This window comes from Schistocerca serialis, chromosome 8, assembly GCF_023864345.2.
Source record: "Schistocerca serialis cubense isolate TAMUIC-IGC-003099 chromosome 8, iqSchSeri2.2, whole genome shotgun sequence".
NCBI lineage: Eukaryota > Metazoa > Arthropoda > Insecta > Orthoptera > Acrididae > Schistocerca > Schistocerca serialis.
The window spans coordinates 173,458,052-173,483,519 of record NC_064645.1 but is presented as its reverse complement, the minus strand read 5'-3'; positions in this window follow the sequence as shown (position 1 = coordinate 173,483,519).

Sequence of the window (25,468 nt, the reverse complement as noted above, 5' to 3'; positions counted from 1 at the left end):
GGTGTGCCTTGTAAGAGCGTGGTGTTGACATGACATGCTGTCCACCACCGTGAGCGATGAAGACGTTATTATGGTCCCACTGTTTGGTGTACCTAATATACTGCCAAAATAAAAAAAAAATGGAATATTACTACGACAGTTCAGTGTCTTGGCTACGCTGATAAATTCTGAGGGGAAAAGAACTTCAAGTTGTGTCACTTGGTGTTGTACTTCTGTGGAAAGATATGGACTTTCAAAACAGCTGTGTGCAATCTAAAGTGCTACAACCATGATGCAATCCTTCCCTTTCCTATCCTAATTCTTGTCACATAGTGAAAATCATTTTTGGTAACATTATTTATGTTCATGGCTATACATTTTTTCAATTCGCTAAACTCCAGTGCGAGTACACTTATGTCACTGGTCGACATGATTTTTTTTGCTATTATGTTTATTTATTGCCAAAATGCTAAAGACATTTTTTTGATTGGTTCTGAAGTACAGTATATGTGCACTTTTGTCTTTTATATTGTATATACATTTTTTATTTTCTGAACTACAGTGCATGTGCACTTCTGTTAGGTGTTAATATGTTTTCTACTGAACTTCAGTGCCTGTACACTTTTCTCATTTTTCAATATGATTTCTACTATTCTGTATATTCAATACTTTAATGCGAATGCACTTATGTCATTTGTTACTAATTGTACATACATTTCATCAATTACTGATATGTTCTCAACTGCAGTGCATGTGCACTCATGTCACTTGTCAACATAATATTTTTTGCCAGTCTGTTTATTTGTTCTGAATATGCTAAAGAATTTTTTTTTTCAGTGCCTGTGCACTTTGTTATCTGTCAAATAATTTGTATATACATTTTTCTGATTTGCTACTATGTTTTGTACTCACATTTTGTCTTTGTCTGATATATTTTGTACTTAGTGCGTGTGCACAACATTTAAATATTCTGTAAGTTGTAGAATTTTGTTGATTAAAGAAAAATTTTGCTGCGCTTGGCAAGTCCAAATGACTCACCATCGCTGCCAAATTTTTGCCCCCCCCAGTGGAGGGTTATGAAACACGTATGTAACATAGCAGCGATGGCGAGGCATTGTAGCATCTGTGACCAGAGAGTATGCGCTTGACCGCGCGAGTGTTGCGAGCGGTTCTCAGTCTGTCTGAGTCAGTCGTTGCGAGTCTGTAGCTCTGTCTAGTTGAGGGCAGTACTCTGTCAGTAGTCGTCGCGTGCAGTACGCTAGTAGTCGTCATGCAGAGCGGTCGGTCAGTGGTAGCAGTCCAGTGGGATTGCGTGATGTGGTCTGGCGACAACACTGGTCAAGATGCTGAATGAGGTATACTGTTAATTAAGATAATCATCGGATAATGTAAAGTTTAACTATTGTAACTAATTTTCAACAAGTGCCCCCAATAATAACTTTGATTTCAAAAGCAAATTTACATAAAATTTTCATTTTTATTGAAGTAACTATTTCGTTCCACTTCCCCTAAACAATAGTTTCAGTTTTCAATTAGATTACAAAAGAAAAAAAAAGGAATATTATTATTTGCAATGCAGTTCCTCCAAGCGGTGCGCAACAACAAGAGCAGAAATTTGACTAGGTGTTGCAATGAGGTAAGAATTTAATTTTGATTTTTTGCACAGGGCCAAAGACCGATATTTCGGTTTAATTGAATCATTATTATCACTGAGATTTTCTTATCACTGAATGGACCTTAATTTTTTATGAAGAACTTATACTTGAGTCAGATTGCGATTCTCACTTTTATTGTCATTTAAATTTAATTGCTAGGGAGGTTACGTTTGGCTCCTATTCATTTATTATTTCTGTCTTTAAAATTTCAGTGGAGAGGTTACACTTAGCGCAATGTCCATTGGCATTCATAAATAATATTTCTGTCATGTAAATTTTTGTGGGGAGGTTACAAGCTTACAATAGTTACTGAGAGATGAGGAGGATTGAACTGAATACACTTCCGTGGCGAGCTGTTTCGGACCGAAGGCCTCAACCACAACAATTCTGGTCAGCTCTCTGTCGATTTAACAAAGAGGTTTCTTGTAAGTTTCTATCCACAGCGTTTAATTTCTTCCAGTTAATATGCCGTGTGGCACTACATTATACTTTCTATCCACAGCAACTAGTCATGGACGGTAAATAGTGATTAGTTTTCACTATGGAAATTTGACAAATGATTATGTGCTGTTTCATTAAGTAGCTTCTGTCGACCGCGTAGCTTAACAACTGATGTTCTATCCACTACAACTAGTCTTAGGACGTAAGCAAGAGGTATATATGCCGTATTGTTCTGAATTCGGATTTTGTGGGTACCATGCTCCATTGCATTCCGTAATATTGTTTGAGGAATTCGAATGGTGTAAATGGAAGCAATTTTGTGCTACATTTAAAAGAACTGTTGAATGTAGGCATGTAACTGTAAATGTAAAAAATAAACGAGGCCTAACAATTATGTCAATTCGTGCGTCCGTATCAGACACCAGGAATGCAAGTCGGAGAGAGTCAGGATAGTTTGTGATTTAATCCCCGTTTTCGTAAAAAAATAATAACGCCGACATCAGCTGGAACAATACGCCTTTATTTAGAATGATACATTACCTCTCATTTTACAAAATGTTAGGGTAATAATATTTTTCAGCATGATTGATACACATTTAACTTCAGACTGCACATCATCATCTGCTTTAGGTTCACTACCACTAACAAGTATTCCTACATAAAATGCGTTAGTCTGACAAACAGTATTACGGGTACTACAGTCTTTCTCGATACTGGTCCAATCTGTTACTTTATCCAGTGGCACAGACTTCTCTGGCCGGCTATACTTAACAAAATGTTAAAATTTTTTACCAGTATATCTTCTCCAAGAAACACGGCAACTGGTCATGGTCGATAAATAGTGATTAGTTTCCACTGCGGAAAAATCACAAACAACAATCTGTTTTTTCTCTATGTAGCGTCTGTCGACAGCGTAGTTTAGAGGTTCGTGCCTCATTCAAGGCCTACCACAGATATCTCATCCAATTTCATGGTCTCTACCGTCTATAAAGTTTTGTCCTCATGGTCTGAGACACCCTGTGCAGAAAGCCATTGGTTCATGAGAATTACAGTTCTGTGTCTGTTTTAGAGTGTTTACTAGATTTCTAGCTGTGCAGAACAGTAAGATGGCCGGAAGATTACTGTTTAACGTTCAGCCGACAACGGCGTCTTAAGGAGCGTTACTCAGGAGCTGCAGCTACGGAAGGACGGGAAAGGAAATCAGCAGTGTCTGTCTATAAGGAACCATTTCAGCATATTCCTTAAGCGATTAAGGCAAACAACGGATAAACTTAAATGTAGGTAATGATACAGCGTTTTGAACCGACGCTGTCCCGAATCCGTCTCCAGTGTGTGGACACTCTCCCACCCCTCTCGATGAATCGAAGTGAAACCAACGGATTTCGTCAGCTGTAACAACAGGGTGAAGCTTGAAATCCTGCTTCACTGACGTCTATTGCAGCTTACATTTTTTGTTTTCCTTACATCAGTCAGTTTGTGAGGCACATATAAGTAACAGACCTGTCACTTCCCAAACCAAACAGAACGATGGCTTTAATGCTGATCTTGCTAATCGCCAGTTCGTGCGGTACTGATCACAGCGACAGTCTTCGATTGGGGACCATCATCGCTCTCTGATTGTCGATGTTACCTGTTGTTATGCTTAGTGAAGGTCATTCCGAACATAGCGAATCATCCTCTTCCTTTCCGTCCAGCAAGATTTGTAGCAGCCGAAGGTCGAAAATGCATTTGCTGCTTTCCTCTTCCATTCCCTTCCCTTTCCAGAACACATGTTTCCATCTCAAGTTTCAATAATTTGTAACACTACTTGCTGCTTATTGCGTTATGACACGAATTATAACGCTAACAATGTTCGTTGGCTGTAACAAATAAATCGATTTCAGTGAAATATGTTAGACGCTACGTAGTCCTTTTCGATTTCACGGGAAGAAAGATTGGCACACTCTGAGTACAGAGCCCTTTCGTTGCATACTAACAATACAAATATAATTTAAATTAACTTTTATTCCTGTGCATATTTCTTATAAAAATAGACGCGAAAAATGGCAGCTTGGCAACACTGTAACCGTCCACAAAAAGAAAAATGCAAATTACATTATAAGAAAATAAACACTTTCATGCTAAGCCTAAAGGGTTCCATTACAATACTCAAATAGGATGATTCGATTACATTCGTACGCACATCTGATTTTGCTTTCTAATAATGGTCTGCTTCGCATAGAATCTGGTTTCATAATAAACTTTCTGTAGTTAATACAGGCGTTTCTTCGCAATATGTGCAACTGCGTAACATTATAGCTTTAATTGTCCCAGTTTGAATGATGTTCTCTTTTCGTGTACTACACTTCCTCAATTTATTGATTCATCGTCATCACACTCTCTCCCTTACTTCGTTTGCTCATACAATGTAATTAAATTTGCCCCCTTCCTTCGTTAATCTTCTTTCTCAAAAACAAAAAACACACCAAGTTCTCTTTTTCCAGAAATTACAGGAAAAATTATACTAACAACTAACACCAGTGTTAACCGTTTCGTTTGATGCGTAATAGCTCATCAGTCGGTCCACTGCACTGCTTTCACAGCGTCTTATACCGAATTTTTATGAAATAATTTCCTTACATTTGATTTCTTGTTGCCTAACTACCATTCTTTGAAATTATATTTTTACCGAAAGTACTCGGACAGAATGAAAACTTGCTAATGATACTTTTGCACTGTCGGCAGGCAAAGAAACCAGCTGTAATGTCCGACTGTGCGAATTATTTTCAGTCAATATCTTCGTCGTTTATTCGCTCTAAGGGAGCACCTGTTATAGTGATGGATAACGTGAGTTCCATCTCGTCAACTAAAATCCATTACCATACTCGTAGACCCAGTATAGCATACTTCCAACCGTTTGGTTTACACAATAATTTCCTGTGGAGTACTCCATCATCTTTGGAAAATATCTTCCATCACGCCTTAGTGACAAGCGTAGGTTAAAGCGTCCTTAATTCGATTTTACTGTCATTACCAGCCAGTATCAGTCTAATATCGTCCGTGTCCGGCACCTGTTCTCGTGGCAGTGAGAATAAGAGGAAGAGAAAATATTTGTTTTTCCAGGACCACTCGTGCTTTTAACATGGGAAATAGAGATATTATGAAGTAGGAAAGCTTGCTGGAATCGCAATGTTTGTAGGATTTCGCAGCCTGTGAGCGTTTTGGATTTACAAGTTGTTTCAAGAGGATTCATTCGATATCGCACGATGAAACTTGGAATGACTTTAACATTAAAAGGGAAGGGGAAAGTTTGATAAAGTACCATTCTAAAGGAAACCAAATTTTCACCAAACCATGGTTGCAGAGAGAACCTTGCCACTTACACATTTTGAATCTACATCTTGTAGGGTATCACGCCAAACATTTTAGTGAAAAGTAAAATACACAAGAAGTCTGTCCGTCATTCTGAAGGTTTAGCCATCGACCACTTTTCCCTACTTGTGGCAATAATGTTGCCGGTGCCATTACAGCAGCATTCCATGTTTGTTCTTCTGATTTCCAGACATATTTTCATTGAATCTTGATGCCTTAGTATCTGCAGCAATTCCAAGCGACTACAGCAGGCTGTTTTCAACCGGATTTTAGCATTTGGTCAAATGCAAGAGAACGTAGACAATGTTAAATCATACAAATTAATTCAAAATTCTCACAAATGGATAGAAACATGTATGTTAGCTTCTTTCATGAAATGGTATAGACGACAATCTGATCTGCAGTATTATCCATGATATATAGAAGTATGGTCGCTTCTCTAGATCGGACGCCATTCTGGAATTAGGAGTTCACAGATGCAACAATCATGCCGAAAGAAACGACAAGGAGCTATTTTTATGGGCCAAAGCACATTGTTAAGACATAAGTATTATAATACTAGGCGTAAGTGATGTGTTGTACAGCAGAATAATTTAATTGTGCAGGCTTAAAATTTACATTAAAGTTCCATCAGACGATCTCAGAACAGAGTAGTCTGAGCTGAACCAATGTACCAATTGTTATGTCACCAAGGCATACCCCCAGCGCAATTGACATCGGCACTGGTCAGTCAGAAATGTAAGCATCATGTACTATTTAGAAGCACTGTGACGTAACACTACGCAACTCTGTGGTCGAACACCACTACAAATTGAAAATTCGACAGATAATCCGATCTCGACTGCCTATAATAATTACTGTAAATTACCACAGCGAAGCAAGGTGCACTGACAGTTCCGATAAATGGGGACAATTAGTCATGTGCTCAGAATCACTGCGTAATAGGAAGGGTTCCGCTCTCATAAATAACGAAGCTATCGAAGCACAAGACAGGCTCTCTCATGCTGCCATTCTGTCTGTGTCGAAGAACCAGAGAGAATGACAATCTAAGTTTCAGTGAAACCACGATGAGCTTTTCGATGATGAACAGCCTGCTACCTGCTTTCTTACTTCGACAATGGAGCAGTGAAATTTGATGCGTGTCACAGTCATGGTTTGCCACTGCTGCCCGCCAGGTCATTTCAGATGAGAAGACCGATGGACAGCCACCCTTCTCGTCCACCGGGTCATCGTGGATGACCTAAATGTACTTTGCATTGACCAGTCAAGGTGCATCAGTGGAACCTCCTGGCCGACTCGAAAGCTTCTGTTGCTGTCTTGGTCAGTGCGTGTTAGGGGACCGTAGCCTCTCTGCGTGGCAACCAGCATCCTGAGTCACCGTGAGCAGACTCCACCTCAGCACATGACGGGTTGATTATCGAGAATGCTGCGGTGGGAGCCGGTGGAGCTCACCGGAGCACGTTAGATAGACCGCGACTATTACGCTTGCTGCCGGCACCCGCTGTACATGCGTCTAAGGCAATGATCTGCAGAAGCAACAGCGTCACGGTATGCTGACAAAGCGTCAGAACTCTTTCGCAGCATATGAGTTTCGCGCCCAGCAGTGCAGCAGTTGTAAAGAAGCTAAAACCTTTGTAAATTCTGTTTGACAATAACTGTATTCACAGATAATGCTGTCTCACGGACGCTTCCGGGCATGCGCTGGACCACTTAACCTCACACCTCGCTCGATTTCCGGATTACAGTGAAACCCCACACCCAGGTCGTGACATTGCTCTCAAAAAGCAGCTCTGATATATAACGTTGATCTCAGAGGGGCTGTTACCTCAAGGCTTCGGTGGCAGTGAAGCTACATCTACATCGCCGTCTAGCCGTATCAGTAGAACGTATTTTAGTGAGTGAACTTTGTTTATTCGTTAAAGGCCTTCTTTTGAGAATGTTTTGTTACTGTGGGCTATTTCATTTAGTATGGATGTAAGTAGTAGCCTCAGAGTTTCTCCTGTTAAACCAGAGGACCTTGTTGATTTGTAACTGTTTAAAGGTATCAGTTCGGTGTAAGTTCTGTAACCTTTCTTGGCATGAGCTACCATGTACCGAGTCTGTCATGTCTGTGTAATTCACTTGTGACAATTGTAGGAGGCTTGTGCATGTGCTACAGGATCGCGTTGTGACATGATGCGCTAGAAAGATTGGTTTATAGATCGCTTAGATGTGTTGAGATAGTTTTTTTTCCTTTCTTCTTTCTTGTTTTGCTGTTGTAAGTTACGCAAAATGCCAGGCACATATTCTGCTACCGGGGGTGAGGGTGTTACTTCATTGAAAGAATAGGTGCAAATAGTATTACGGTTAAATATACAACAACAGCAAGAAAAGAAATACTTGCGTAAGAAAGCAGAGGCATTACGAGCTTAGTATTACGGTTAAATATACAACAACAGCAAGAAAAGAAATACTTGCGTAAGAAAGCAGAGGCATTACGAGCTTTGGCTCGGCAATTCCAACCAAGTATTAAGAAGCCAAGACCGTGTTTACTCTATACTGTTTCTTTCAATCCTTGGGCCGCTGTGCTACTGACCACATTTTTTGGTAAATCACCCGAAGACCCACTGGCATCTTTGACAGTGTTATGGCTACAGCTGCAACGAATGGTTAGTCAGGGAGAATTACTCTCAGGGTAGAAAATTTACAATTAATGGGCGAAGTGAAGACGTAAGTGCTGTACCATGAAGTTCTAGGTAAACGGGAAACATTTAAGGTCGTAACTCAACTAGCGGAAATCGATATTGCAACTAAGGAACGTACGGACCACCGTGTTTTTGTTATGGACGTAAATTTTTACAAATGGCGACGTAAAGGGCACTTGCGGAACCAGTGTCAGCAGTCTAAATGCTTTAAGTGTAGCGTGAGTGGGACATCAAGGAAAGGATTGCAGTAGGAAAAGGGGTTGGGTTGTTTTGGGGGAAGAGACCAAACAGAGAGGTCATCGGTCTCATCGGATTAGGGAAGGACGGAGAAAGAAGTCGGCCGTGCCGTTTCAGGGGAACCATCCCGGCATTTGCCTGGAGCGATATGGAGAAACACGGAAAACCTAAATCAGGATGGCCGGACGCGGGAGTGAACCGTCGTCCTCCCAAATGCGAGTCCTGTGTGCTAACCACAGCGCCACTTCGCTCGGTAGGAAAAGGGAAGAAACGGCAACAGAAGTAGCCGTTAAACATAAACAGAAGTTTATTGCACGCTGGGAAACATTCCCAATAGAATGTAAAGTTGTAGAGGAATGAAACTTCGGAGTAAGTTTGCCTAGGTAACGTATTTAAGTGATTAACATTTCATGATCACAGGTTAATGTAAGCGTGAGGTAAGACACTGCAAATGTGAAACTCTGTTACATTAGTAACTGGTATAACCAGCATAATGTTGAATGCAAGCTTATAAACGTGCATCTATTGTGCTGCACAGGTGCCGGACGCTAGTATATGCGATGGACCTTTAGGCCAGGTGCATTTAGTCGGTCAGCACAGAGATGGCTAGTGCACTTTGTGAATGACGCTGACGTTGTCGTCCGTATGTTCTCGATCTTAGACACGTGTGATGGTCGAGGAACCCAAGGCAACAATCGGCACTCTGTAGAGCATGTTGAGATACAACAGAGGTATGTGGATAAGCTTTATCCTGTTGGAAAACACTGTCCTGAATGCCATTTATGAATGATAGCAAAATGGATCAAGTAATCAGACTGAAGTGTCCGCCTCCTTGGCTGGGTGGTAACGTGCTCGCCTCCTATGCAAGCAGGCCCGGGTTCGATTCCCGGCCGGGTTGGAGATTTTATCAGTTGGGGACTGGGTGTTGTGTTGTCCTCATCAACGACGCACAAGTCGCCCAATGTGGCGTCGACTGAAATAAGACTTGCACTTGGCGGCCGAACTTCCACGAATGGGGCCTCCCAGCCAACGATCCCATTCGCTCATTTCCGTTTTTTTTTATCAGACTGAAGCAGAAACATGAAGTCAGGGTGCGTGACGTAACCACGAGAGTGCTGCCCCCGTCATACGAAACCGCACCCCAGACGATAACTCCAGGTGCAGTCCATCGTGTCTAACAGGCTGACATGTCGTCTGCAGGTCCTCAACTGGCATCCTTCTAACCAACACATCGCCGGCATTGATACAGAGGCTGAAGCATCTTTTATCAGAAGACACAAAAGATCTCCATCTCGCAGTCTAAGAAGCTCTCGCTTAACACCACTGACGTTGCAAATTGCGGTTGTTTGGTGTCAGAGGAATATACGCTACAGGCTGTCTGTCTCAGGGTTCTCTTTGAAGTAACCCATTTGTAACAGTTCGTTGTGTCACTGTGGTGCCAACTACCGCTGAAATTGCTGCTGTACATGCAGTATCATGCATCAGAGCCACATGCCGCACACGATGGATTTCCCTCTCGGTAGTACTACGTGGCCGTACGGAGGCCTATCTTGTTGCGACCGTACAGTCTCGTGACCATTTCTGACAGCAGCCATGTACAATGCCAGTTCCTCTTGCAATGCCGCAGAATGAATACCCAGCTTCACGTAGCATTATTACACCACGAGGTGTTCATATTGGAGACTTCGTCACATAAAAGGCATTCTTGATCAACATCAACTAACCACGTTCAATCTCAGAGGTAACTAACTTTCATGACCGTTCAGTTTTTATTAAAAGCAAACCTGATTTGCGTCCTCATAGTGGATTTACGAACGTCATTCTTATGCGACTGGGGGGAAATCTGAATAGATATCTTTTTCATATTTTTTTTCGAGTGTAGAAACACGTCTACCAACCTTCGTTTATGTCGTAGAATTCCTTCTTTTTGTTTTAAATCTGTTTCCCGTCAGTGTAGAAGCTCAAGTGGAATGTTGATTGTCAGGCCATGTAAAAGGCAAAGAATATAAATTTTTGTTGTTCACAGATGCGCACATCTCATTCGTCAGCATAGGCCTGATAGGTAGGAGGAGAGTTTGGTGCCCAGGTTGTAAAATGCGTGAAGAAGGTGATAAAACAGGGTAGAGTCGTTGGGTTCAATACTGCTCCCTTTCTGGTTGTGGAACGAGTGACTACCAGGAGTTTATGGAGATATTATCCATACGTGGGTGAAGGATATTCAGCAATACTCGGGCTAGACTAACTCGACAAAAATCATAACAAAAACCTCTCTCTTTCAGTATGCGGCGGAACTCTAAAAGATTTTGTTTTTATTGGGGGACACAGCTGCAAGCGAAACAACGTCGCTATGTGCATTGCTCTTGAAGGTGTTGCTGGCAAAACTGCTACACACACATTAAGGATTGGGTATCGTGATAAAATACTTTTAGCATGGGAAACTTGGGGTGGCTCTCTGTCCATACAGATCTGGCGCAGGAAGCGTTATCTGTGATAGAACAACTAAACGAAAAAGAATAATTTCATAGAAAGCATTACTCCATGCGCAGAAGTGTAGCAAGCACGAGTATTATTAGCGGTGAACTTCTAAACATGGAAAAGGCTGCGGTTAGTCTGTCAAAGGGTCTAATGTGGGCCACTTTAGAGGTACTGTATGAGGAGGTTAATGACAGGTCGGAGTATTAGCAGAGCCGTAAACAAACCACTGCTGCATCAACGTTACGGGGTAAAGTGCGTCAGTGAAAGGCAGTGATCGACTGGCAATGGAAGTTTTACTATGGTTCATGAATTTATTTAACACGAAGTGTCCTTTATCAGCAACACCACAACCCAGCAACGCATACCTACAAATAACGAGGTGCCAGTGTGTGGACAGCCAGCGAAGCCATACCTCATAGCAACACATCTTCTACATCTACATCTGCACCTACATAGATACTCCGCAAGCGACGGTACGATACGTGACGGAGAATACCTTGTACCACAATTAGTCATTTCTTTTTCCATTCCACTCGCAAACAGAGCGAGGTAAAAACGATTGTCTATATGCCCACGTATGAGCCCTAATTTCTCGTACCTCAGCTTCGTGGACCTTACGCGTTTCTCTACATTTTCTGAAGAGTGTTTCCCGAAAAAAACGTCACCTTTCCTCCAGGCATTCCCATTCGATCTTCTGAAGCATCTCTGTTGGTTAAAAAAACCAGTCCTGGTTGTAATTTTAGTTTTTTTATTTTTCAACGACGCGTTTCGCCTTATTTAGGCATCTTCAGGTTATCTTTTCTAGACGGACGCGAGAGGCACTAAGATCTTCATAACGCGTTCCCGTTCACAGGAGCGAGGAACAGAGTAAGATGGGGGCTCGGGTAACACTTAAGCGTTGTTAGAACCTATCGACAACAAATCTAGCAGCCCGCCTCTGAATTGCTTCGATATCCTCCTTCAATCCGACATGATACGGATCCCAAACACTTGAGCAGTGATGAAGAATACTTTTTACCAGCGTTCTATATGCGGGCTCCTTTTCAAGTAAACTTCTCTTCCCCAAACTTCTCCCAATAAACCGAAGCCGACCACTCGCCCTCCTTACCAGAGTTCTCATACGCCATCTCACATCGCTCTGAAACGTTACGCCCAAATATTTAAACAACTTGACTGTGTCAAACAGGACACTAGTAATACTGTATCCGAACATTACAGGTTTTTGCGGTCTAGGGCGCTGCAGTGATGGACTGTGCGACTGGTCCCCGCGGAGGTTCGAGTCCTCCCTCGGGCACGGGTGTGTGTGTTTGTCCTTAGGATAATTTAGGTTAAGTAGTGTGTAAGCTTAGGGACTGATGACCTTAGCAGTTAAGTGTGGTGTCACCGCCAGACACCACACTTGCTAGGTGGTAGCCTTTAAATCGACCGCAGTCCATTAGTATACGCCGGACCCGCGTGTCGCCACTGTCAGTGATTGCAGACCGAGCGCCACCACACTGCAGGTCTAGAGAGACTTCCCAGCACTCGCCCCAGTTGTACAGCCGACATTGCTAGGAATGGTTCACTGACAAATACGCTCTCATTTGCCGAGACGATAGTTAGCATAGCCTTCAGCTACGTCATTTGCTACGACCTAGCAAGGCGCCATAGCATTTGATATTTATCTTGTGAAGCATGTACAGTCAAGAGAGATGTTCTACAATTATGGATTAAAGTTAAGTATTACAGCAACTGCGTCCGATTTCTAAGTTCTCATTTCCTTGTAATGTTCCAGACCTCACGCCAGCCTGCGTGAGCTTAAACGCGTGCCTTTCGGCTTCCTCCAAACCCCGTGAATTGGCTCCTGCCAATTCACAACATTAAGTCCCATAAGATTTCACACACAGTTTGAACATTCCAGGTTTGATCCTCCTACACATCCGCATTAACTTACATTTTTATATATTTTGGGCTAGCTGCCATTCGTGACAGCAACTGGAAATTTCATCTACGTCGTCTTTTATCTTTCTCCAGTCACTCAACTTCGACACCACGGTATCATCTTCAAACAACCGCTGACTGCTGCCCATCCTGTCCGCCAAATCATTTATGTATATGGAGAACAACAGCTATCCCACCACACTTCGCTGAGGCACTCTTGACGATAGTCTTGTCTCTGATGAACACTCGCCGTCGAGGACAACATGCTGGGTTCTACTTGCGAGAATGTGGCTGAATAAGTTGGTCAAAAACTCCAGTATTTCTACACGTAATTTCGTTTAATATTCATGGCATGAATTGGAAGACGCCTTAAAATGAAAGGGAGGGCTACCTGTCGAGATATAGTTGGTTTTCGGCGTTATCTGTCAGAATTATTCACAGAAGATGGTTAATTGTTAGCTTGTTCAATGGATCATAAATGCGTTCTCACTGTAAAGTCGAACGAGTTCATTTAAACTCATAATGGCTGTTGACACCAAAAAATATGATAACATACAGACAATTTTTACCCTAGTCTTCTGCACTAGTGTTTGCCACCAGTAATTCTTTTTTATGCATTGTGGTTTACATCGGACAACAGAGAAGTATATCCAATTACGAGCATTAAGCGCATTTATGTGGAGTGGAAGCAGTTGTCAAACAGATATAATGATTTAGGTGTGCATTTGAAGTTTACTTTGTTATTTATTACATTTTTACTTATAATACAGACCAAATCGCAATAAATGGCAATTATTGCTACTATTTTCGATTATCTCCTCGTTAGACAATCGTCGTTCTGGGAAAAATTGTTCTTGACGTCTTCAAAAAACTGTATCAACTGTTCCCCCCTTCCGACTTTACAAAGACAATTGCTGTGGAACACTGGACACAGCCTCAACACTCACAAGTAAGATTTCGCTCATGTAGCGAATAATCGAAACCTGTTTTAGAATGTATTATTCCCTCATACATTTCAATGTGTACCGAAGCCAAATGAACACGATTGTTGTCCGCAGCAACACAATTCGGCAACACGGACTTCGTTTGCCGGCTCTCTGCCGCCACACATGCGCAAACCTCATCCCTCGATACCTCTCTATAGCTCCACCTCTGTGAGCGGAATCGCCGACCTATGTGAAGCGAGCTACAGTACTGCATGATCTGGGTATTTACGCTCTGTTGACCCTAGACTTTCTTTGAATGAGTGTAGACCTGTCAAGCACAATCGGGTGGCCGGTAAAAACATCCAGCAATTAACTTGGTTTACATGCAACCGTTATACGCGACCAGGTAACTTCGCTATCACACTCAGCTTCGACCTCACTAGAGACAATATTTTTGTCAACTGCAAAGACACTCCCCTCCCTGTGGGTCTCTAGTCTGTCTTTCTGATATACGTTCCACAAATCATAAGTATCTTGGAGCTTTCCACTTAGGGTTTCAGCCACCTCTCGGTTTCAAGAATAATATGAGCGTGAGAATTTCCTCGAGGGCAGTAAATACGGGAACTTTATTACGAAAACTTCGACAGTTTATTGATAAAATTATAACAGTCGAAGTGTCTTTATTCCGAATACCGTTTGACTTTCCTTACTGCATATCGTCTGGCATGTCTTCATCAGTGCACCTCAAACCACTGCGTAGCCTAAAAACCCTTTTGTCCACTCCACTCTGCTATCCGAGTAGCTGCTTCCCTTGTGTAGTGCACGCTTGACCTATCAAGGCGAGTCCTACAAACACCCACACGATAACACAGGTCTAGAAATCTGCAACCAACACCGTCACAGAGTCTACCAAGCCTTTCGTTGAGACTCTTCATTCGGCTCCAGACCACAAGACCCAGATTCACTCTGGGAACAATACTGCAAATTGCGATCTCTGTCTGCACACCGCGCAAATCAGCAGTCTTCACCAACTCCGCCAGCCATCCGTAAGAGCTGATATTCGCCTCAGAAACATTAAGACAGACGTCGTTGGGCTCGAAGTGAGCCAAACTTGCAGACGACTGCACCCGGCACGCTCGATATGCGCAGGCAAGGCCGCCTCCTCATTTCGGATGAGGCCCCCCGCATACATACCGAGTGCACGTTGGCTTTCTTCGACCAATAATGGAGGAGTTCATAGATTAGCTGTTATGCTACTTATATCAGTCTTGATTGCAAAATTTTGTAATTCATATGACCGGTTTCGATTCATTCAGAACCATCTTCAGATCTGTAACAATAATGATACTAATTTACTATTTTCCAGAAGCAAATCATTTTCATCCTATTTAATCAACATCAAATGTACCAGAACGTACCTGATATTTCAGTTACAGGAGTAACCCGTCCAAATCCAGCAACTTTCACATGCTGCGTCACATGAAATTGGTTCGGAGAGTGCACGTCATTTATATTAATTATAACACTATTACCGACAGGTGGCGTCTGGTACATTTGTTACATTCCATTTGCACATACTATATACAGTAGATTTTTTATTAAAAATACTTAGTTAAAATACATAGAAGTCAAGGTTAAAATCTGTACTTATCAAAATTAAAAAACAGTAAAATTATCATTTTTATACGATCTAAAAAACATAGGGCGATTTATATATCTATGGTGCTGGTGTGGACTTGTTTTCCTCTACGGTCCTCTACGGTCTGCTTCCGTGCAAATGGAATGTAACAAATGTACCAGACGCCACCTGTCGGTAATGGTGTTATAATTAATATAAATGACGTGCACTCTACCAACCAATTGTATGTGACGTAGCATGTGAAATTTGCTGGGTTTGGACGGGTTACTCCTGTAACTGAAATATCAGGTACGTTCTGGTACATTTGATGTAGATTAAATAGGATGAAAAAGGTTTGCTTCCGGAAAATAGTAAGTTAGTATCATTATTGTTACAGATCTGAAGATGGTTTCGAATGAACCGAAACCGGTCATATGGATTAAAAATTTTGCAATCAAGACTGATAATAAGTTGCATTATAAAATCATTGATTGCTGTTATCCCAATCAGACATTATGTCTGTTTTGCAAAGATCAGCTGTTAGTCGATGGTTTTATGGAACACTGTGATTCTATGTTTATCCAGGTGCCTTCTTTATTGTAAGAAAAAAATTAAGGAATACTGTGTGCAGGTCATACTAGAAATTTTTTTGCGTTTCGTCCCAGTGGAAACGGTCATCATCTCCGAGATCGAACAAAGTTTGACAAGTGCGACATAATATGAATGTTATGCCCTTTGCGTCTTGTACTGTAACGCCGTAGAGCGCCATGAGTTCTTGACTCGTGGTCGAACTATTAGTACGAAGCATTTCATACGAGCCGGCTCGAGTGGCCGAGCGGTTCTAGGCGCTACAGTCTGGAACCGCGTGACTGCTACGGTCGCAAGTTCTAATCCTGCCTCTGGCATGGATGTGTGTGATGTTCTTAGGTTGGTTATGTTTAAGTAGTTCTAAGTTCTAGGGGACTGATGACCTCAGAAGTTAAGTCCCATAGTGCTCAGAGCCGGACCGAAAAAATGCACTTAACTTGTAGCAAAACAGTTCATGGCTTTTGTGGAACGATAATGAACCTGCCCAAACTTCGTTGGATTTTCGTGATTTTGTGAGCAAAAATAATAATGCAAAGATACCACTAACTCAGCATTCTGCTCAGAGAGCTAAAACTTATCTCAGTGTCCTAGCTCAAGAAGAACTTCGCGTACTGGAAAGAAAGCTAGTGAAAATGTATACTATGTATTGCAGCCCATTTTACCAAGGATAAATTTTTCTAGACAAACAAATAAAATCTTTGTCACAAGACAATAGGGTATTGTTTGGGCGCACCACGTCTATTTCTCACCCATGGCGTTGACATAGGTTCTGATGTCTTGTTGGCGTCTTATGAACATTGTGGCCTAAACTGCTATTCCTGGGTGGCACTGAAGTGTGCGTTACTGCCGCCAATGACGCAACTGTGACGTCAGTTGCGTGAGTTAACGGTTTCGACAGGCGACCGGGTCTCAAGGCGCTTGACTCTTTCCATCGATCAAAGTACATTTCTGTGCTATCTGTTAAGATTTTTAACGTCTGTGTTTGACGATCTAAACAGATTCGCTTCACCTGATCATTACTTTGGGGGTGGACGATGTCATTTAATGGGAAAATTGCTAAAATTGCAGAATGGATCTTTCTCTTTGCATGCGGTGTGAGTTGTTCAGAAATTTTCTGACAAAACAGTAATGTAAACCGGCTCGGGAAGTCGAAACTGGGACTTGAACTCCTCCATATAATGCTGTTACCAAGTGATACATTAATTTCTGTGTTCTTTCTGCTCTTTCAAGGGCTTTGGTTGTGCTCTGGAACGGTGCGGCCTATTGAATTCTAACTGATACTTCACGGCACAAAACTTCTTTTTACGCTTACTGAATAAATAAATAAACATTCAAATGCATCACTTAATAAATGATTTTCTCTTTCGTTGGTACCACGAACGTATTCTTAATATACACACATTTTTCAATGAAACGAGGACTAATCCTTCCTGTTTAAAAATTGTAATTTAAATCAGCTAATTTTCTCATTGTGTCTATGGTAAATTTGCTTGCGGCATTATGAGCAGCATTTTTTTCCAAATCTTTGCTCACGCTGATAACTTATCTTCATTTTCGATTTCGCTGTCAGTCTTTTTTGTGGAATAATAATTAAAAAACCTGTCTTGATCGCAAATTTCTTTTAATCGAAGTGGCCGGTTTCAATCCTTAACGACCATCTTCAGACTCCAGAACGTCAGGTGAACTTCCAAGGAGCAGGTTGCGCCAACCTACGACGCTGAACTGACTGCTGGTTGAGCAGACAACGGTGAAAAGAACTTTCCCATTGCTGAGATTTCGAAGGGAAACAAAGCGACCTCATTTCCAGGAGATGAAGAAGATAATTCACATCCAGTATCACTTTGCATTACAATACTTTCTAATTCCTCTCAAACAGCATGCCCGTACACATCTTACAAGACAGTGGGCACAGTTGCATACAGACTAGAGGGTCGAAAAAGAGACGTTTCAGACGACTGGATCACAATCTCTAAGTTATAATGAAACTTGCTAGATAATTGGAAAAAGGTCTGTGCAAGATGAAAGAGGAAGAGATGCTATTGTATGAGAGAGATGTGACTGTCATGTTCCATTTTGATTATTATTATTACTATTTCTTCAGTCCGCAGAATGAGAGGAGTCTGAGGTGTGTCTTATGGAACGTTTTTATCACTCTTGTTGTAACAATTTTGTTAATTCTTCGATTCCCACGTAATTTTTTGTTACACTCTGTCCCATTTGTGATCTGACAGACCGCTATGTTTAAATTGACATAAAAATAGCGTTTAACAAAAAAATGGTTCAAATGGCTGTGAGCACTATGGGACTCAACTGCTGTGGTCATCAGTCCCTTGAACTTAGAACTACTTAAACCTAACTAACCTAAGGACATCACACACATCCATGGCCCGAGGCAGGATTCGAACCTGTGACCGTAGCAGTAGCACGGTTCCGGACTGCGCGCCTAGAACCGCGAGACCATCGCGGCCGGCTAGCGTTTAACAATTTCAGTGAATGAGTTCAGTATTTTTATATAAAATATTAATTAATACCACACGAAAAATATATTCAAATAAATTTTAAAGTTTCATGTTACGAAAAAACGCATTTAAACAAAAAAAACTGCACAAAATGAACGTAGTATTCCATGGTAATGTTAATACTATGAAAAATCAAATACTTGCATTCTAAATTTTACTTTTTGCTATATTTTTATTGTTTATTACACTTGTAACAATAAAAACATAAAAATTCCCGTAAAATATTCAAAAATTGAAAACTGCGCTAGTAACTTTCAGGTTTTTGGGTTTCGTCTCAGAGATTTCCTTTGCAAAAGAAATGTTCAAATGTGTGTGAAATCTTATGGGACTTAAATGCTAAGGTCATCAGTCCCTATGCTTACACACTACTTAACCTAAATTATCTTAAGGACAACAAACACACACACCCATGCTCGAGGGAGGACTCGAACCTCCTCCGGGACCAGCCGCGGAGTCCATGACTGCAGAGCCTAAGACCGCTCGGCTAATCCCGCGCGGCCTTTCCTTTGCACTCGCTGGAAATTTTTGTAGAGAAATCAAGCTAGATTGGCTTCTTGCAACAATAACAAATACAAGACGTCTTTCTATTCTTGTTTGGGTCACAGGTGGAGCGTTTTTTGCGTTTATCCAATGTGCTATTTCTAAGTCACACAACATTTAACTTTATTAAATGGAAATGACACGTGGTAAAGTGTTTCTGCTAGGGCAAATCAAAATTGTCAACCATTAGACCGCTGGTGATACGGACCTTTGCCTTTCACAGATGTTTCGCAGCATGTTCCGGAGTATGCTGTGCACGGAAGGACGATGCTGCCTCTGGGCTTCCTCAGTGACAGTGGTGCGGTGCCTAAAGAGGTATGTGTCACACCACTACCGCAACAAATGACGTACTGCAATAATCGTTGTCTATTATACGGTACATCAAATTAACGTTTCTCTATGGTGTAAAATATTATTCCCTAATTCGTGTTTCTAGATTAGGAACTAAAATTAAATACCAGTATAAGTATTTGCAAGTAATATCTCTCTCGTTACACTCCAACAGCATAAGGAAGGATCACCCCACACACGGACGGACGTCTTAGAACTTGAAATAAATGGCAAGTAAGCCTTATGGTAGAACTGTCATACAGAGATCATACACGATGTTTCAAGGTTCCTGTCGACATATTTGGCGGTCCCGGGGCGTTCACTGTGGTACACGTGAACTTGTTGATTTTACTCTATTATTTTACCAGATAATCTACGGGAATTAAAGACCCATCGGTGTCATCTGTTTAATGTTTTATAAAATACACTGTAATACACTCAGAAAAATATTAATTAAACTTGATAGTATGAATATTCTGATGTACAAGTGAAATTAAAATAACATGTATCGTCATTTGACAGTAGAAACGTGATAATGCATGGGTAGATGCCAAACTGGTCGCAGATATTAAATGAATAATAGTTCAAATAATAAGAAGCTATTCCTTGAATGGACAGTGTTCCATTAAGTGGAGATGCTCTTATACGTCATCAATTTGTGGCATTCGCGTCAACATTACAGTTTTTTTCCTTTTTGTTTTCAAATTGATTATATGAATACATGGACCTTTAGATCCTTAGAAATAATTTAAAAAAAATTCTTTAAGAAACAGACATTCCACTCTACAGCGCCTGTATCGCGGTATCTTAACTTCCCTTCCAAAACTTTATAGCTGTCTGTACAGGCAATAGATAACACTCGCTCAGCTAGTGCACACCATTACTGTTAATGAAAAATATATATTTTCCTTTTATGCTAGAATCCAAATTAATTTCAAGAAAGTTCTCTACCTCGATGAATAACTTGGTATGGACGAAAGAAGGAATAAGGTCTTTCGGAGCTTTTAGGACAAATTCTGTCAACTCATTCTATAACAGGTTAAGACTTATCAAAACTAAAGCAGGATAGATTTTCTGTAATATACACACACATGTATCCTTCTCAAGAAACTCAGCACTGAGTTTGAGGTTCTAACGACCAAGGCGTTTCATTTTGTCAATAAATATCTTCAATTATTCCAAATTTTATCATTTATATGTATTTATTTGTCAGCAGAATGTAGGTGTTGACATATTTCTTTCCCTCATTATTTCGTCTATGTTTCAGGAACCTGTTTGGAATTAGTGTGCTCTTGGAGAAATATATGAGAACGAACACACACTCAGTTAAGGTAGTGACGCACCAAATCAGAGCTATAATACACTTCTGATAAATCTGTGGCAAAGATGCGAAGGGTGGTGACAGAAGAAAGGAGTACGTCCAGGCTATTGGCATGCAAGCACCTATGCATCATTTATGGACGAGTTACACCGATAGTAAAAGGTAATTAGTTAAATCAGGAGAACAGAGTTTCTGAGGTTGGGCATTTATTAATACGAAGTTAATTTTCATATTTCTTTCCTTTACATAACACCTTGGTGAAATATTTCCTCATCTACGTAATGACGACGATATTCTAGTGCGAAGATTGGCACTGTCAATGTTGACTGACGTTTCTGAAGAAGCTGATGTTAAATTCTAAGCTTCTTGTGTTGTACGTATTTTGGAGAGGTTACTGGAAGATAAGCCACATAAAGATACAGCAGTTCTTTCACTCATATCATAGTTGACATTATGGACTGTAAACGATGTTAAATCACAAATATCTACTCGCTTTTACTTCTCATTTTCGTTCTTGACGAATCCAATTTGATTACCATATCATGTGTTGTGTTGCTGCGAAGCTAGTTACACACAGCCCCGATGATGTATCAAACGAACCACATACGTTAAAGAAGCTCTTTCAAATGTTGAAAGTAAATGGTTTGTGAATACATACAACAGACCCTCTTCTACAACATTCTTCCTATTTTAGCAGACTGAGCTGCGCTTTGAGGTGATACTGGCTTTAATCGCCTTGTTTAAATTCAAGAAACTACCCAATAGTATTTACTGACATCTTCTTCCAGTCTTGTATAAATACGCAAAGGACCCATACTGGAGAGTCTGGATTTTAATTTCCAGCAGCATTACTGATGTTTGTAAGCCAAACAGTATTTTTTTTAGCTTTGGATATTTACTTAGATCCTATGCAAAAGTTCTTCAGCATTACTGAGACACACTCATTACCACAATGTAAACTTAAATGTAAATGTCCAGGTCACCGAAAAACATTCAGTTTCAATTAAGAAAAGTCTTCATAGAAATACAGTGTATGGATCTATGTTTCAGTGATTGAAAGTACAACTGTATTACAATATTCCGAGGTGAAACGATTCCGGAAGGCGAAAGACAGGATCACGGTATCCATTCTACCACCCTCCGTTTCGGTAGCCGAATGCTCACTGAGTGACTGGACAGACAATTTAGATCCACACACTGAATATGTGTAACACTAACACTTCTTAGGATATTTGGACAACTTTTCGTATAGAATGCAGCAAATGTTTCTCGTATTGCTCTCATTACTCTCCTCTTAGCTCCTTTCTCCTTTGATCGTCAACTAAGCTTTAAGTTGGCTTGAAACGGAGATATAGCTACCTTTACTTTGCTTGAACCACTCTGGGGTTTGATTCACAACCTTGATCTTTTCATTCATGTCCAACGCATTTTGTACAACTATTTTGAGTTTTGTTGCTCAGTTGTTGTCCACATCTTCACCCTGGTAACTACTCAGATATTTTGGTACCCGCTTTAAGATTCCATGTAATACCTGTTGCTTTGGATGCTTCCACAGTTTTATGTTAACTGATGCCCTTCTCTGAGACAACAGCTAAAGAAAGTTTGAGTCTGTTAGCTGCTACGAGATCTAAATCGCTGTCTCGCATATGGCGTCGGTTTATATCGCACAACTTTCCATTTCAACGGTTGGCTAGTTGCAGTTTTCCATTGCAGTAAGACAGTCAGGATGCTTTCTTGCTACATTCCCAGATTTTTCTCTGAAGACCTCTACCACTGTAGGTTCTCAAGCAGGTCACATGTAAAGGAATCGGGCTATTTTTTGCTATCCAGTTCTCATAGTAGACTTTCGCCAAATTTTTTCGAATGCTGAAATAAAATGGCTAGATACAATGTGCCTATTTACGGCCGCTACTGTGTTCCAGCATATCCTCACACAAGGGACTTCAAAAAGTCAGTTACGTGTTAGTATCGAAGGACGGTCGAAACGTTCTACCAATCTTTTAACTCCTTGACGATATAAATCCGCTGTTTGGTCACAGAACCACACGAGAAGCCCTGTTTGAATGTCCTCGCAGTTGTAACAACTCTGCCCCCCCCCACCATACGTTCTTTCAACTCCCAGAAAAGGTGTAATTCCCGGCCAGCGTCACCAGCGTCCTTGCGGCCCTGCTCAAATTGTCGGCAGCACAATCACTACTGCTGAACGCGACATTGCATGTGGTGCATACACCACCGGAAGTCTACGGTTAATCAGCGGGCAATGAAAACATTTTTGTATTGTCCCACGTACTTCAGTTCCGCAGCTGTAGCATTTCACTCACACTATGATTGATGCATCTGTCATCGGTAAAACAGCAGAAAGGTGTGTGTGTGTGCAGGACACACAGAACGTTTAGTCTCTTCTGACATTGTGGCGCTGTCAGTGCGCAACGGTAGAATATATTCTGGTGCTTAGCTTCATTTGTTGTTACTTTGAAGGGGCCTTTGTCAAAATAACGTATGGAACTTCCTGGCTGATTAAAAATGTGTGGTACTGTCAGAAGTAGAGCTGTGAAGACGGGGCGTGAGTCGTGCTTGGGTAGCTCAGATGGTAGAGCACTTGCCCGCGAAAGGGAAAGGTCCTGAGCTCAAGTCTTGGTCCGGCACACAGTTTTAATCTGCCAGGAAGTTTAGCGAACACTCCATTGCAGAGTGAAAGTCTCATTCTGAAAATAACATAGTCCTAGCAGGATGCCTGTGACAACATCGCCATGGAAACTTTACGCTAAACTATATGCTCACAACACATAGAACGGCATGTGATACGGGACTGACGTGGACTGTTCGTGTACATCCAGCCTTGCCCTTTAGGATACAGCTCCTCTATTAAAAATACTACTTTACGGATATTATTATACTCATCAACTGAGAGAATGTCGGAAGAAATGAAACAGTCTTAGGAACCAGTCTACATTTTAAGAACCACATCTATATCGGCATACGACTATTGGATTTCATATTGTTGGAAACCTGTATAGTTAATTGCAAATTTCTCACTGTATATACTCGCAATAAGTAAAGTTCTCCCTTGGGACCAGGGACAGTTAGATCGCTGACCTACTTTCTACATTCACTATCAAGTTGGCAATGTAGCTCTTACAGTAGGACACTTGCACAACTTTATTCTAAAGCTTAAACTTGTTCGTACGTGAATAATATACTGTTTCAAATAATGTGATTAGTAAAACCCAGTTTTTCTTCTTTTCTAGGTTCACAGATTGGTGAATTCAAGAAGCTTGAAATTAAGATTCATCCCTTGATGCTGAATTTCTTAAAGGACACAGAAACAAGAGTGACACTGACTGCAGATCGTCAGTTTCAACGATATTTAAATAATTTGGTATAACTCAGTGAGGTGCAGGTGTCCTAAACTTCGTATTTACACATGCCGTGGGAAATTCCTAGCTCCCATACTCTCAACTTAAGGCCACGCTACATCTCTCATGTGGAGACAAGTTTACTAAACTACAAGTGAATAACTCTACATTGCTAATTGGCTCTGAGCACTGTGGGACTTAGCATCTGAGGTCATCAGTCCCCTAGACTTAGAACTACTTAAACCTAACTAACCTAAGGACATCACACACATCCATGCCATAGGCAGGATTCGAACCTGAGACCGTAGGCTGCAATGCCTACAACCGCTCAGTCACAGCGGCCGGCTATAGCTAATTCTACAACTTTTCGGCAATAAAACCGACTTTAATGGCATTTATTTGTTTCTTTGTTTTCTTCTATGAAACGGTAGTAGTTTGCATTACTTGAAAGAGAAGGTGTTAAATAAAATTCTGGTGCTTAGTCAATTACTGGCACTTGTAACAGAATATTCTGCTCCCAAGACAATTGCCCTATTATTGTTCCAGCATGAATTTCACGAACCTGAACTACACCTACATCATTATTCCATTGTATCAACCACAGAGACGTACAAACCATCCACACACTCACTCACATACACATACACACACACACACACACACACACACACACACAAACACACACACACACACACACACTCGCTGCCTAACATTACTGATTCCCCCTTGACACAAAAGAGAAAAACAATTATCTGAACAAGAAAGTACTTACATCAGCGTTTCCAGTACTTGGTGAAGTAATGGAGGACACAGTACAGGACGGTTGGCCATTATCATGCGCTGTTCTTCTTAGATTTATGAAGATCATATTTACGTAGGTATACCACAACCTCCTGTGAAAAAGTGTTAGTTGCTTCTAGGTGTGTCCTTACAGCAAAATTTATTAGTCACGTGTAACAATTAAACCACACTGAGGCTTATCTATTCAACTTAATAACGAGGCACCAGGGACCAGAATGCTATAATGAGATTTTCTAGTAGTGACTGGAGACGGTCCATGTGTAGGTCGAAATTAGTTGCTATTGTGTAAATGGTTTGACAGCAGCTGATGCGGTGACGTATAAAAATATCTTTTACGATACACATGGCACCTGTGCAAGTACAGATGCCCTAGTGAGCATATTGAAGCGAGTGGTTCCGGTAGTGTTGATGAGACCTCGTTCTGTTTGAAAACTAATCATGTTCCTGAATAAGTAGACTGCGTCACCTAAACAATCAATCTGCATGGACGCTTCTAAACATCATCATGAACGTTGAGTACAAACGAAATATATTGTTCAAGAATATTCATAAAATAACGATGTGAAATAAATGGGCTAAATTGTTAATAGAGGAAGGGATTTAAATTGCCTCTTACGTTTGAAGACAAACTGACCTTCAACGAACCCAGCAGATTACGCTTTCAAAGCAATGCCCAAGACAGTAGCATGTAGCGATCTCATCAATAAATTTGAGGCAGCACGGTATG